Here is a 15,365-nt window from a genome sequence, read left to right as displayed (position 1 = left end):
GTTTTGTCAGGGATAACACCACAAACATCAATCCCAAGGAAGCCCAATCAAAACACAACTTGACTTCAAACCCGAACTCAAGAAATAGCCAAAACGAGATTCCAATCAATTGGAATCGAAGGCCTCGCCAACACGAACATAAAACACTAAGGCATCACCACTTTTCATTGAAGGGAAGAAGCTCAAGAGAGGAGACAGAAGATGGCAGCCATGGCTGCCATGAGATCCGGCCAAGAGAGGTGAGAAAGAGCGTGAAATCTGATTTTTCACTTAAAGACCCCCTATTTATAAAAAAACTCAAAAAGTGCCCCGAACGGGCTTCGCTGGGTCTGAAAAGTGAAATTTGAGCAGACGTGCTCAAACAGCAAAACTCCGTGAACAAAAAAGATTCAAAATGAGAAAATATGAACAACAAAAGAAACAACGTTGAAAACTGAGTCCCGTACAGAAAGTTATGCCCAAAACAAGTTTGGCGCAAATTGGGGCCAAAAACCCTGGAACTGGAAAACATCGTCCAGGAGGAAATTCAAAGAGTCCACGACTCGACGAAATGTCAAAATGAATCTCATACGAGGATCCAGACCCAAAATAAGACATTTTGCAATAATTTTCATTAATTGCACAATGGCCCCTCCAAAAAGTGAAAACTACAAAATTGCCCTAGAATGAAAATATCTTCCAAAAGATATTTTCTTAGATACCCCTGAAATAAAATATCTTCAAAAGATATTTACGAAAAACACCCTAAGAAAGGGAAATGTTTCCAAAGAACTATGCATTCGTGCCCCTATGGGCACTGGGAGCAACCAGAGTACTTTGTCACAAAAGTAAAGATACGTATCTCATGGAAACCACTGAGAATGAAGATACATGAAGTCAGAAACCAACTCTGAACACAAGAAGTGTGGTTACGCAAACAGAGTGACAAATGAGGGAAAGACGAAATAGGGAAAAAGACAAGATAGGGAAAAAACAAAAAGTGAATAGTGTTAAAAAACGAAAAATGTGGAAATGACTCGGTCCTCAAAGGAAGTTGTCAATCCACAGAAAAGAGTCCCGGAAATCACGCCAGAGCACTCAAGATGACACTAAGCGACATGAAGCTGAACTTAGAAAGGAAAAGGATCAATGAAAAAAAAATATCTGTGAAAATCTGAGGAAAGGGAAAGGAATGAAAATGACTGGGTCATTACAACCTTCCCACCTTAAAGGGATTTCGTCCTCGAAATCCATCCCAATGAAACAGAAAGCGAAACCAGGATAACTACAAAGTACATCTCCGAGTATCCCTCATAACGCACTACACCAGCGACCTCAAAATTGAAAGGAACACACAAACCAGTGTCAATAGCACCCGCATGCTCATGACAAGACAACCCCTTAAGGAAAAAGTGACCACATGGCCATATGACAAGTCAAAACTCATACAGTGAACCCAAGGTCAAACAAGGGAATTGAAGACAACAACTGAAAGCATCCCTCCTAACAAACCACCATACGAGTTCGAAAACAACCAACAAAAGAACTCCAAAATAACAACGTATCAAATCAAGGTACTGAACAGAGACGACATGGCAGTATGAATAGCGACCAGAACCCGCCCATGACGTACTTAAATGTGTGGTAGCAATAACAGTGCCTAGTGCCCGCCCATACTTACTCGTCAGTAAGGTAGCATCAACGGCATCTAGTACTCGCCCATAACACACAACTTTATACGGTAGTATGACAGTATAAGGCACTAATTCCTAACCTGCCCCCCACTAGGTCTACCCATGAAACCTCTCGATACAAATGACATCAATGGCAACAATAATCATTGCCAAGAGCACTACGGAGACCAACATTTTGTGAGAGTTGAGATATGGTCCAAAGATGTCTGGCCAGACCATCCTGGCCAATCCCAAAACTCTGACAACAATGCCATAGGTACCGCTATGCTTAAGGCCTTAAATCCTCAATACAACAAAACCAGCATCTCGAATGTCTCAAAATACTTCAACTAACAACATTAATGAAGAATCCAAAGCCTAAAAAGCAAATCGGAACCTCTAAAAATCAAAACGAACCTCTCCACAAGATATTTTATCGAAAGTCCTTCATATCTCCCTGAAACAGATCAACTACAAGACTACACCATAATCAAACATCAGATCCGCATCCCTATCATGGATGACTAAATCCTCAAAATACAAGTCCACCAAGTGGTACACACATCAAAATGCCAACAACTAAGGTCACAAGATGAATCTCTCAAAACCATGCTTGGCAACACTAAGCTAAGTCAAAATCCCTCAATTTCTATCGATCCATAAACAACCACTGGAACTACGATTCCTCAAGACCATGCCTACTTATAACTAGGACAAAAAGACTCCACAGACAAGCCATATCTAACAGCGATCCTTCAAAACTCCTCTTAAGAGTCAACAACATCAAGATTTCCAAAACTGAAACAAGTCTCCAAAAGACGTTCTCAAAAGAGCATCTAGCTCACCTCACGAATCAAACAAATCCTCAATGGCATGGACATATGTTGATGAGCGCTGAAAAGTGCGTATTCAAACCCCTTAAGCTTAGACATTCTAGTACATTTATCTATCTTACTTTACCGTTTTAGATTGATTTCGTATTGTTTCCATTTTCAAGCACTTATCTCAAAAATAAGCTAACTCAGCCAAATAAGAGCTTAATTGAAGCAATTCTGGGATTAAACAAAGAAAGGAGCAAAGTGGAGAAAGAAGGAAGCAAATGAAGCCAAAGGTGGAAAGCAGCAAAGTTCGATCGATCCAAGGCTAAAGTTCTATCGATCGAACAATGATCGATGTCAGCACTTCAAGATTGATTCAAACCTTAACCCAAAGCATGAAGTCCAAAGTTCGATCGATCCAACACCATCCTTCGATCGATCGAACACTTTTGTCCTTGTTTAAATGATTGATCTGATCCACAGCTGTAGCACCCACTAACCACTTTTGTCCTTTTCCCATAAATATCTCCCAAAATATCTCAAATTTGTCTCCTTTCTAAAAAGCTCAGCCAGTTGGATTGATCGAGCCTAAGTTCGATAGATCTCAGCCGGTTGGATCAATCCAAGACCAAGGTTCGATCGATCGAACTTCCTCCAGTGCGAAAAAGTTAATTTCCATCTCATGGAAAGTTGTTCTTTATCCAATCATTAGGGAATATTGTGTGCACGACCCCAGCTCATTTTGGGTGTCATTTTGACCTACTTATATAAGGATAAGGATTACTTTTTACAAGGGGAGCCAACATTATTTTCATGTCATCTCTTGGAGAGGAAGTTGAGAGGAGAGGAGGCTAGAGACACCATTGGGGTTCTTCATCAACAAAGAGCAAATTTCAACCATGGAATTAGCCCTTGAGGGTTGGAGCATCATCAACATGAGTGGCCAGACATCTTCTTGGGGCTAGAGTTAGCCCCAAGCATGCTTTCTATAGCTTAATCTTGTGCATCATTGAGGGATTAGTGTTGTAATTAATGTTTTTGACTCTCTGATATACTTAGATCTTATTTATTCAATGATTTATATAGTTTAATGCTTCCAATTGATCATTTCATTCTATCCATATGTCTATGTATGCTAGAATAAATGTTCATGTGCTTGTCTCTAGATTTTTTGTAATTGATGCATGTCTATGTGTATTGATGCTATAGATTTGGAGATTGTCAAAACATAGTGCTTTGCTTAAAGGAATGCTCTTGTGATTCTCTTGATGGTTCATAGTTATTCCTTGATGGATTGTGCCTCTCCCCTAGTTTATTTTCATGCTAGTAATGTAGATGTAGTGTAGTTGTAGTGTAGTGTTAAATGGGGGGACAATCTATGCTTGTTGTTTGATGATCCAAGCTTTTGAATGCAAGTAGCATATGTCTCTATCCTTGTGTTGTATTTAGATTGTGAGCTTAATGAAAGGATTAATGACTTGTTTTGATCTATTGTGCCTTTCACATGTTATTTAGACAATATATGCTTCATTGCTTAGATATATTGTGCCTTTCACATGATGTTTAGATAATACATGCTTAACTAGTCATCCTTGTTTGTTGAATCAACCAAACACACACACACACCAATATTAGAACACATACTTTGCCCTCATTAATCACTTGTTAAAGATATAGAAATGCATTGCTTGGTGGTGATCTCTAAACCCCAAGATCTCTCTCTCTTACTTACTCTTAATTGCATTCTTTTGCTATCACTTAGTCTAATTTAGTTGTTCTTCAATCAACCAACCAACCAATTGTTTGATCACTCGACCTACTAGCCCTAATAACGGTTCCACAACATTACTTGATCCTCACAATCCCTTGGGATGATCCCTACTCACTCTTGCTACGTTATTAGTAGTGTTGGTAGTGGTTTTTATAAATTTAAATTTGACCTAAAAAAGGCTTTTCTTGAATTGCACTTTCATTACATCAATCTTGATGTGTAGGAACGGCCAGTCGTCAGATTTTGGCGCCGTTGCCGGGGATTGATTGATTAGATTAGGCAACGTCGGATTTGTGGAATTGATTAGGATTAGTACTCTGTTGATCGTGTCTTTACTTTATTTTTATTTTTCTTTTTGGTTACTTATTGTGTTGTTCTTACATAACTAGGTGCATTGTTGGAGAGGAAGCAAGCAAATGAGCCATTCATCATTCAATTCAAGCAAGCAAAGAAAGTAAAAAGCTAAAGATTCTCAAAATTTGCTAAGCTAAGCTTTAAATTTGGAGTTGAAGTGCTAAAGGACCTTTGTGAGATTTTCTTTACTCAATCCCTTAGTTAAATCGTCGGCCTGCGTAGAGGCTTATTTTTTATTGTCTTGTATCATTGTTGTAAAAGCATGGAAGTATGAATTAAGTGTTTGTGGAAGAAGTCTAATTGCATTGTTGTGAAGGCATGGTGTTTGTCATTCTTTGTGTTTGTTGTGTTTTGCATTCTGCATGCATGGACGTCGTTCATTGAGACCAACTCTTATCCCTCTTGATTTGCATCTTGAATCCATCGTTAGAAATCCTAGGGGGAGAGGAAGTTCAAATAGAACCAACCTATCAATGGATGACCATAATGATGATCATGTTGAGGACCTTAGTCATATAGACCAACAAGGTATCCTTCATCCTAATGTGCACAATGAGAACATGCAAGTACCACTAGGCATTCCAAGGCCAAACATTCATCAACCTCAACAACAACAAGGCCAAGTTCCATTTGGAATGCCAATGCCAATGTATGCTCCATAACCTCCCATTATCAATCAAGGAATTCAAAATCAAGGTGTTCATGTTACACCTTAAGTTGCTAACCCACCACTTGCTTTGAGAGACTAATATGTGCTAAATGAGTATAATGCACCCACATGCATTTAATTGCCACCATTTAGAGCACACCATTATGAAATTAAAGCACAAACCATTCAAATGCTTCCTAACTTTCATGGACTTCCAAGTGAAGAACCCTACAAGCATTTGGATGAGTTTCTTGAAGTTTGTTCTACTGTGAAATACATGTACATGCCGGAAGAAGTCTTAAGGCTTAAACTTTTTCCATTCACCCTTAAGGATAAGGTAAAATGTTGGTTTAACAATCTTAAGCCTTTTTCAATCACTTCTTGGGCAGAAATACAACAAAAGTTTTTGAAGAAGTACTATCTGGTTTCTAAGACCAATGCTATGAGAACTTCAATTAGAGAATTTATAAATGGGGATGGGGAAACATTCCATGAGGCATGGGAATGCTTCAATGAATTGCTTAGGAAGTGTCCACACCATGACATGCCCAAATGGCAATTAGTCCAATATTTCTTTGAAAGCTTATCGGAAAATTATAAGGGCATGGTTGATGCTTCCATGAGTGGTTCTTACATTGATAGGCATGAGGACGACGTGTGGCGTCTCTATGAAAGCATGAGTAAGAATTCATTGCATAGAAATATGCAAGGTAGGAAGAGTGTTGGCTTACATCAAGTTGACAATTCTAATGAGATAGCAGCCGAGATGAAATCCTTATCTCAAAGGTTTGATCAATTCTTGATTAACCAAAACTCGGTGAATCAAGTATCTTCCTTTCCTTACCATTCTCATCGTGCATCCAATGAATCTTGTATAACTTGTTCTAGTGTTCTTCATTCTACTTCTCACTGTACTCATGAACAAGTGCAAAGTGAACCTAATGAGCAAGTCAATGCAACTTTTGTGAATCAAGGAGGAAATCCTTATGGTACTCATTACAAACCAAGGAGAGGGTTCAAACCCTTCCCAAGGCGGTTTTCAAGGGAAGTATATTCCACCTCCAATTCAAAACCAAGGATCTCAAGGTTATAGACCTTATCAATCATAATGGAATTAATTTGCTAATTCTCATTTTCCTAACCAATCTTATTCTCAAGGTAATACTACAAGTCCCACCTTTGAAGAGAAAGTTTTGAATGCTTTGGGTACTTTAGAGGCTAACACTCAATTGCTTCATTCTCACTCTCAATCTATTACAAAGCTAGAAACCCAAGTAGGGCATAGCTAGCACTCCCAATGCAAGAGAGAAGGGAAAGATGCCTATAAATGCCCCACCTAAGCAACAATGTGTTGTCAAAACCCATTCTTTATCGGAAGGCCACACCATTGAACATGTTAATGCGGTGACTACCTTGCGGAGTGGTAGGATTGTGGACAATCAAGTTGGAATGTCAGATGAAGAGAGTGAACCGGTGCAACCTCAAGTTGTCACCCGTCCCGTTTCATATCCCATTCCTCCTTCATTACATATACATGATCTTGTAAATGAGAAAGTTTTGAAAGATGTGTATGAAAAAGAAGTTTTGAAAAATGATGTTGAAAAGGTTTTATTGAAAAATGATTTGAAAACTTCTTGTGTTGAAGAGAGTTCAAAAGAAAATTTTGAAAAAGTGTCTGAACCAAAGGTTCCATTTCCGGATGCCCTAAAAGGATCCATTTCAAAAGACAAGCAAAAGTTTAAAACCAATGAAATTTTGGAAATGTTTAGGCAAGTAAAAGTTAATCTTCCACTATTGGATGCAATCAAGCAAATTCCGGCTTATGCCAAATTCTTGAAGGACTTGTGCACCCAAAAACGGAAGAACAAGAGCCAAGCACCAAGAAAAGTGGTTTTGACCGAGCAAGTAAGCTTAATTTTGCAACATAACACTCTTCCAAAGTTTAAGGACCCCAGTTCACCCACTACATCATGCATTATTGGCGATCATATCATTAATCGGGCGCTTCTTGACTTAGGAGCAAGTGTTAATCTTCTTCCATACTCAGTTTATGTCAAATTGGGCTTAGGTGAATTGAAACCGACGTCGGTAGTTTTACAACTTGCTAACCGATCCATTAAGAAGCCTAGGGGTGTCATTGAAGATGTTTTGATTAAGATTGACAAATTCTTTTCCCAGTTGATTTCGTTGTCATAGACACAGAACCGGTTCCCAATCCTAAGAGCCAAATTCCCGTTATCCTTGGCCGTCCTTTCTTGGCAACCGCAAATGCCAACATCAATTGTAGGACGGGGGTGATGAAGATCTCTTTTGGCCACATGAAGGTGAAGTTGAATATATTCAATCAACACCCAATTCATTTGATAAGTATGAAGGAGAGATCACTGTTGTGGAAAAATGTCATGAGTTCAATCGTGAAGGAGATGAGTTTTTATATGACTCAAGGGTTTCTAAAGCTTTATCTTCAACATTGCATTCTAATAGCATTGTTTCAAATTCTTGTTTTGAAAGGGTATGGAAGCCCAAAGATTGTTTGGACAAAGGATCAAAAGCTTCTTTTGAGCTTAATCCAACAAGTTCTTCAAAGAACCGTTTGGTTGAAAAAGTTCAAAGTATTTATCACCCCAACAAGGAGGGGATGCATAACAAGATCTTTGATCTGGGCTAAAAGAGCCCAATGTCTTGCTAGAGACGTTAAAGACTAGCAAAAGCATTCTTAGGGTGTCAAAACCCTATTCTCCCCCATTTCTATCTTACATTTCATTTCTTGCGAAGTCTAGATACTTGTTTTTGGTTCATATGCATTGAAAGGAACTTTGGTGAGGATTGCATAAGCTTTCATGTCATTATTGAGCATTCTGAAGTTCAATTGATCTCAAACTTGAGTTTGATTGATCGAACTTCATTCTGCATCCAACACTTACAAAATTTTTTGACCTACAGAAACCAGTATCCAAATCATCTCTCTGTCCCATCATTCGAACTAACTTTAGATTGATCAAGAGACATTCAATCGATCCAACTTCCAAGTTTGATCGATCTCATGACTCAACACTACATATTTCAGCTCTCTGTCTGATCATTCGAAACATTCCAAGATCGATCCGAAAGTTCTTCGATCGATCTAACTTCCCAGTTCGATTGATCTCACGTTCCAACACTTAGCCAATTTTCTGAGCCAAAAACTTGCATATTTTTGCTCTCTGTCTGATCGATCGAACTCTTGTTTCGATTGATCTCAATCTTTATTTCATTATTTTGACTTTGTTTTGACTTTTCAAATTTCCAAAAAAAAAAAAAAAAAAAAAAAAAAAAACTTTAAAGAGAGAAAGTTCGATCGATCGAACTAATCGGGGAATGTTTTTAAAAATAGAATCGAGGGTTCTCATAATCAATCATTTAGATCGATCTAACTCACCCTCATCCTCAAAACCCTAACCTCTCTTCGTCGCCGTCACTGTCCAACCACTTTACCACCTCCGGCGAGATCTCCGGCGAGATCCAGTGAGCATCACTCTCTCTCTCTTCTCGGATTTCACCCTCTTCACATCCACTTCTCTCCTTTCGTTTTGAGGTGAGATCCGAGAATCTCATGTTGATTTAACGCTTTGATCTCATGCATATATGCTTTATAGCTTGAATCCATGCTTTATATATGATGAATTTCCATTATTGATGAGCTTTGAAGCATATTTTGTATATGTGTATATATATGTATATATTTGTATATCTTCTTGATGTTTTTGTTCGATTTGGGAGTATGGGCCATGTTTGGGGGTTGATTGTTGTTGATTTGATGTGTTATAGGGCCCACGAACACGTTCGTGTGGGCCCCGTGCTTCCATCATCACAGATCTGTGACCTTTGAGTTTTCAAATGTCGCACAGTTCGATTGATCGAACTCTTATCTCAGATCGATCTTGAAAGATCGATCGAAGTTATGAGATCGATCTCACTTACTTTCGATCGATCCAACTTTTGTGATCGATCTCACTTATTTTCATGATCGATTGAACTTCACAGATCTCACACACACACACACTTCATTTATCATATCTTATATTCATGCTATCTTATTTATGCCCAATGCTTGTGATATTCCACATTGGATGCATTTTATACTTATATTGCTTAGCACAATTCATATCATGTCACCTGCATAGATTCATGTCATATCTATTTTGTCTGTCTTATTTGACATGCATGTTTCTATATTGTGCTTAAAATTTCTTATTTTGGCACTAACTCCCATTGCAAGTTTTTCTTTTTCTTTTTATAGGCATGGTTAAGAGCAAGACTATTGCCAACAGGCAACACGGGCCTCAGAGACATATCCGACCTTGGATACAAGAGCCAGCAGAGCCATTTTATGCACAGCGGGAGCCAGCACAGGCTACCCCGCCTCAGTCACCATCTTATGAGCCTGAGGATGACCACATACCATCCGCTTTTGCGGCTCATCCTACTTTCACTCCATCACCATCTCCACCGCATCATGGAGCTGAGCATTCACATATACCAGCTCAGCCAGCTCATCTAGAATATGATAGGTCCACACCTCGATATGCACACATGACGGTCGACCTTGAGTCAGTGTTCGACACAGCCTTCTTCTCTCAATCAGTGCTGACCCGATCTGCCAACCAGGATATTATTCAGATGGGCCTAGCCGCTATTCTTGCCCCCGTCATAGAGCCGATCTACCCACGGCTGGTACGGTTGTTCTACCAGAACCTCCGACCATCGCCGCGTACCACAGCCGAGATGGTCACTTTTGTAGATGGCCATCAGATCACCATCACAGTGGACTCATTAGCCCGTTCTTGTCACTGCCCATACCGCTGTCCACAAGAGCTTCAGGAGACCTATCCGAAGCTACGCAGGCCTTCTTATGCCGACATGGCAGTTTAGTTAACAGGTCACCATGCTACTGGTGAGACCTTCGCTACCTGCACATACTTTCCAGACGACTTATGGTTTACTGATTCTGTTCTCTATCAGAATATCTACATGGCGGGACACAAGATTCAGAGGAGGGGTGATTATTTGACAGCCATTTACTCTTTCTACACCGGGCACTGGGTGTCCATTCCTGCGCTCATCTGGAGCGTGATGAGGAAGCTGTAAGACGAGTACATCAGTAAGGAGACACCCGGATGGGCTAAGTCTCTTCCTTTTAGCCACTTTATCACCCAGATCCTCATCAACCAGCGCTACCCCATCCATCCTCAGGAGCATCCAGAGAAAGGTTCCTGTCACTTCCTCAGGAAGGATTGGAACAAGACCTACCACTCCCTTATTACCAGGTTGTAGGACCACACGGCACTGGCTGTAGCGGAGTTGGAGTTGGACGAAGCACAGGCCCAGGCCCAGGTAGAGGCAGAGACACCAGCAGAGGCAGCAACAGCACATCCCGCAATGGATGCCGCACCAGTCAATCCAACTGCCGAGCATCTAGACATAGACTTAGAGTGCCCTGTAGATGACGTAGAACAGGACTCTCCAGCTGGGTCACCCATTCACGAGTAGGAGCAGACTCAGGAGCTCTCTTTTGATTCATTTATGCCTGAGACTCTAGATATGAACCCCGGCTTTGGAGTACGCCTGTAGACTCTTGAGGATGCTGTTGTTGCTATACGAGATGATCTTATTGCCCATAGAGCTGATTTTGCCATCTTCTGCACGGATGTCATGACCATGTTCAGAGATCTATCTAGAGACATCCGCGGAGCCAGACCTGCCCGCCCTATCTCATCCTTCTGAGCTTCCAGTCCTTTTGATCCCATGATCCCTCTCTCCTATTGATACTTTACTATTGTTATCGTACATTATTATTTTTACAGCCGGTCTGTCGGCTTTGATATTTTTGTTGTACCTGCACTTTATCTATTTTATATATCTGTTTTATTATGGATGTCATATATTATATTCTCATATCTGTATGTTTGACTCCATCAGGTACATTACAGTGACTTCAGTGAGAGAGTGCTACCCAATTTTTTAAGACCACCCTTAAACCTCTTTCATTCCTTTATCTATTTATCCTATTTACACTTGCGTGTCCACTGTGCACTGATTATCCCATTTTGTTATCTGATGAATTTATCCAAGTGCCAAATTTCAGGACCATAGTTCATCCTAAGTTTGGGGGGGCCATACCACTCACTTCGGATACTTCAGTCCCGATCATTCTTGCTTAGTTGCACTGGTATACTCTTTCCTTTATTCTCTTTGCACATTGAGGACATTGTCCAATTTAAGTTTGGGGGCAATGGTACTTTACAGTGTTAGTTTTAAATTTAAATTTTGAGCATGACTTGTGTATTTGAGGGATATTTCTATGATTGTTCCATATCTAGTTATGATTTTGATCTTTCAAAAAATTTACTCCTAAGCAATATAGTCCTCAAGTCAAGCAATTTTTAAATTTTTCGAAAGATTGATATCTTGCTTGCATTCGTGGTCCACATCAGCTTGATTTTGTGATTATTTTGATATTCACTCTAGTCTTCTATACTAGCACCGGCGCACACTAGCATTCATTTGTGGGGTACATGCTTTGTTAATTATTGGATTGGTTATATCCCAATTGAGCTAGTATTGCATTGAAACCTTTCATTCTTGATAAAGGTGGATAACAACCCCTTTTCACTAAGTAGCCAAGATTTTAGCCTCATTAAGCACTGAACTTCTCGCGCCGAAATGTGGAGGGCCCAAATTCTAGGTTAACAATTGTTTGTTCAAAAAAAAAAAAAAAAAAGGTGAGGACTTCTCCCAAAAGGTGAGGAGTAGGAAATGATTAGATGGTTGTTATCTTGATTTGTAACATAGTTTATTTGAGTTTTTAATTCCGTAGGGGTATTTGAATACCTAATGCCCTAAAGCCATTTGGTTTGGGAGTCATTGACCTAACGCTCGACCTCATGAATCGCTAGAAAGCTTAATAGATCAACACATTACGCTATACTTCCATCTTTCATCCTCAATAAAAAAAAATAAAAAAAAATAAAAAAATAAAAATTCAAGTGAAAAGAATAAGCACACTTAGATGAATGAAGCTTTAATAAAAGGTCCACTTTTTGTCTTAATGATCGGTACTAGATTTGTGTGCTAGTTTGAGGGTAAGGATGTGATCAATTTTTTAGTTGGCTTAGATAGCAACACATTTGATGCCGGTCCACTCAAAAGGATTCTAGAGTTATTTTGATTTGCATGATCATTTTCTTGATGTGTGGAGGACCATACTTGCTTGCTTGATGTTGAAATTTTAAGAGGTTGCTTAGAAATGTTTGAAAAATTGCATGCTTGAGGTAGTTTTCTCCCAATGTCTGTTTGCAATATTGGTGCCTCTTTTAAAAGAATGAGCTTAATGTTTGTGGGTACCATTTCTGGAAACTCTCACGAGACTTCACTCGTCCACTAGGGGTAACCTAGGGGTTTAAAAGGCTTGTTGCATGTGCTAATTGCAATCGTGTTCCCTACGAAAGTGGTGTTATCCATTTATTACTTTCTAGTTCATAGTTGTATAGTTGTTCACTTCATTCCTTTACTTTCTAGTTCATTACTAGGGACTAGCAATATTTAAGTTTGGGGGTATGATGAGCGCTGAAAAGTGCGTATTTAAACCCTTTAAGCTTAGGCATTCTAGTACCTTTATCTATCTTACTTTACCGTTTTAGATTGATTTCGTATTATTTCCATTTTCAGGCACTTATCCCGAAAATAAGCTAACTCAGCCAAATAAGAGCTTAATTGAAGCAATTCTAGGATTAAACAAAGAAATGATCAAAGTGGAGAAAGAAGGAAGTAAATGAAGCCAAAGGAGGAAAGCAGCAAAGTTTGATCGATCCAAGACCAAAGTTCGATCGATCGAACAATCATCGATCTCAGCACTTCAAGATAGATCCAAACCTTGACCCAAAGCATGAAGTCCAAAGTTCGATTGATCCAACACCATCCTTCGATCGATCGAACACTTTTGTCCTTATTTAAATGATTGATCCGATCCACAGCTGTACCACCCACTAACCACTTTTGTCCTTTTCCCATAAATATCTCCCAAAATATCTCAGATTTATTTATTTTCCAAAAAGCTCAGCCAGTTGGATCGATCCAGCCTAAGTTCGATCGATCCAAGACTAAGGTTCAATCGATCGAACTTCCTCCAGTGCGAAAAAGTTAAATTTCCATCTCATTGAAAGTTTTCCTTTATCCAATCATTACGGAATATTGTGTGTACGACCCCAACTCATTTTGGGTGTCATTTTGACCTACCTATATAAGGATAAGGATTGCTTTTTATAAGGGGAGCCAACATTATTTTCATATGATCTATTGGAGAGGAAGTTGAGATGAGAGGAGGCTAGAGACACCATTGGAGTTCTTCATCAACAAGGAGCAGATTTCAACCATGGAATTATCCCTTGAGGGTTGGAGCATCATCACCATGAGTGGCTAGACATCCTCTTGGGGCTAGAGTTAGCCCCAAGCATGCTTTCTATATCTTAATCTTGTGTATCATTGGGGGATTAGTGTTGTAATTAATGTTTTAACTCTTTGATATACTTAGATCTTATTTATTCAATGATTTATGTAGTTTAATGCTTCCAATTGATCATTTCATTCTATCCATTTGTCTATGTATGCTAGAATAGATGTTCATGTGCTTGTCTCTAGATTTTGTGTAATTGATGCATGTCTATGTGTATTGATGCTAGAGATTTGGAGATTGTCAAAACATAATACTTTGCTTAAAGGAATGCTCTTGTGATTCTCTTGATGGTTCATAGTTATTCCTTGATGGATTGTGCCTCTCCCCTAGTTTATTTTCATGCTAGTAATGTAGATGTAGTGTAGTTGTAGTGTAGTGTTAAATGGGAGGACAATCTATGCTTGTTGTTTGATGATCCAAGCTTTTGAATGCAAGTAGCATATGTCTCTATCCTTGTGTTGTATTTGGATTATGAGCTTAATGAAAGGATTAATGACTTATTTTGATCTATTGTGCCTTTCACATATTATTTAGACAATATATGCTTCATTGCTTAGATATATTGTGCCTTTCACATGATGTTTAGACAATACATGTTGAACTAGTCATCCTTGTTTGTTGAATCAACCAAACACACACACATACCAATATTGCAACACACACTTTACCCTCATTAATCACTTGTTAAAGATATAGAAATGCATTGCTTGGTGGTGATCTCTAAACCCCAAGATCTCTCTCTCTTACTTACTCTTAATTACATTCTTTTGCTATCACTTAGTCTAATAGTCTAATTTAGTTGTTCTTCAATCAACCAACCAACCAATTATTTGATCACTCAACCTACTAACCCTAATAACCATTCCACGATATTGCTCGATCCTCACAATCCCTTAGGATGATCCCTACTCATTCTTGCTACGTTAGTAGTAGTGTTGGTAGTGGTTTTTATAAATTTAAATTTGACCTAAAAAAGGCTTTTCTTGAACTGCACCTTCATTACATCAATCTTGACGTATAGGAACTGCCAGTCGTCATATGCCCCCACAAAATGATCTTACACCAATCAACTCACGCTGAGCACTACAGCCGTCAACAACCACGGCAAAAACTCCCCAAAGGAAGACACGAAAGAAAGGGAACCACTAGTCCTAAAAAAGACAACACCACGACTCCATCTCTGTAACGAAAAACAACAAGGCCAAAGACTTCACCCCCTACACGGAAGTGAGTCGACCAAAATCCATCAAATCCTCACTAAGGACTCAAGACAACGATGGTGACCCTCATGGATCATTCAACCCCAAAACAGCGCACAACACAACGGAGAAAAGAGACTCACTCCTTGTAAAGTCCCTTACACGAACCAAACACGAAACCATTGTGGAAACCCGCATACATGCTATGTACAACCGGGGGAAAACAAAAGGGAATACCAAACCTGGAAGTCATGCATATGACAAGGAATACAACTACCAGAAAGAAAATCTACTCACGCAGATAAAAATTAAAAGTACATGCTGCACGTTGATCGGTTGGTCAATTAAACATCAACCTTCGCAATAGCACGAATCATTGTAAAATAGGGCTATTGGTCGGGTAAGTCGAACCACTGGGACTGCGCTAGTTT

The 15,365-nt window shown here is 39.3% G+C and overlaps 1 pseudogene; it reads right to left on the bottom strand.

The window, feature by feature from the left end:
- Positions 1-5,691: 5,691 nt before the first annotated feature.
- Positions 5,692-5,790, bottom strand: LOC132301945 (small nucleolar RNA R71; annotated as a pseudogene).
- Positions 5,791-15,365: the final 9,575 nt, after the last annotated feature.

Source organism: Cornus florida, unplaced genomic scaffold (genome assembly GCF_030987335.1).
Source record: "Cornus florida cultivar Cherokee Brave unplaced genomic scaffold, ASM3098733v1 CherokeeBrave_3.0.0_Hap2_Chr03, whole genome shotgun sequence".
NCBI lineage: Eukaryota > Viridiplantae > Streptophyta > Magnoliopsida > Cornales > Cornaceae > Cornus > Cornus florida.
This window is presented reverse-complemented; position numbering and strand designations above follow the sequence as displayed.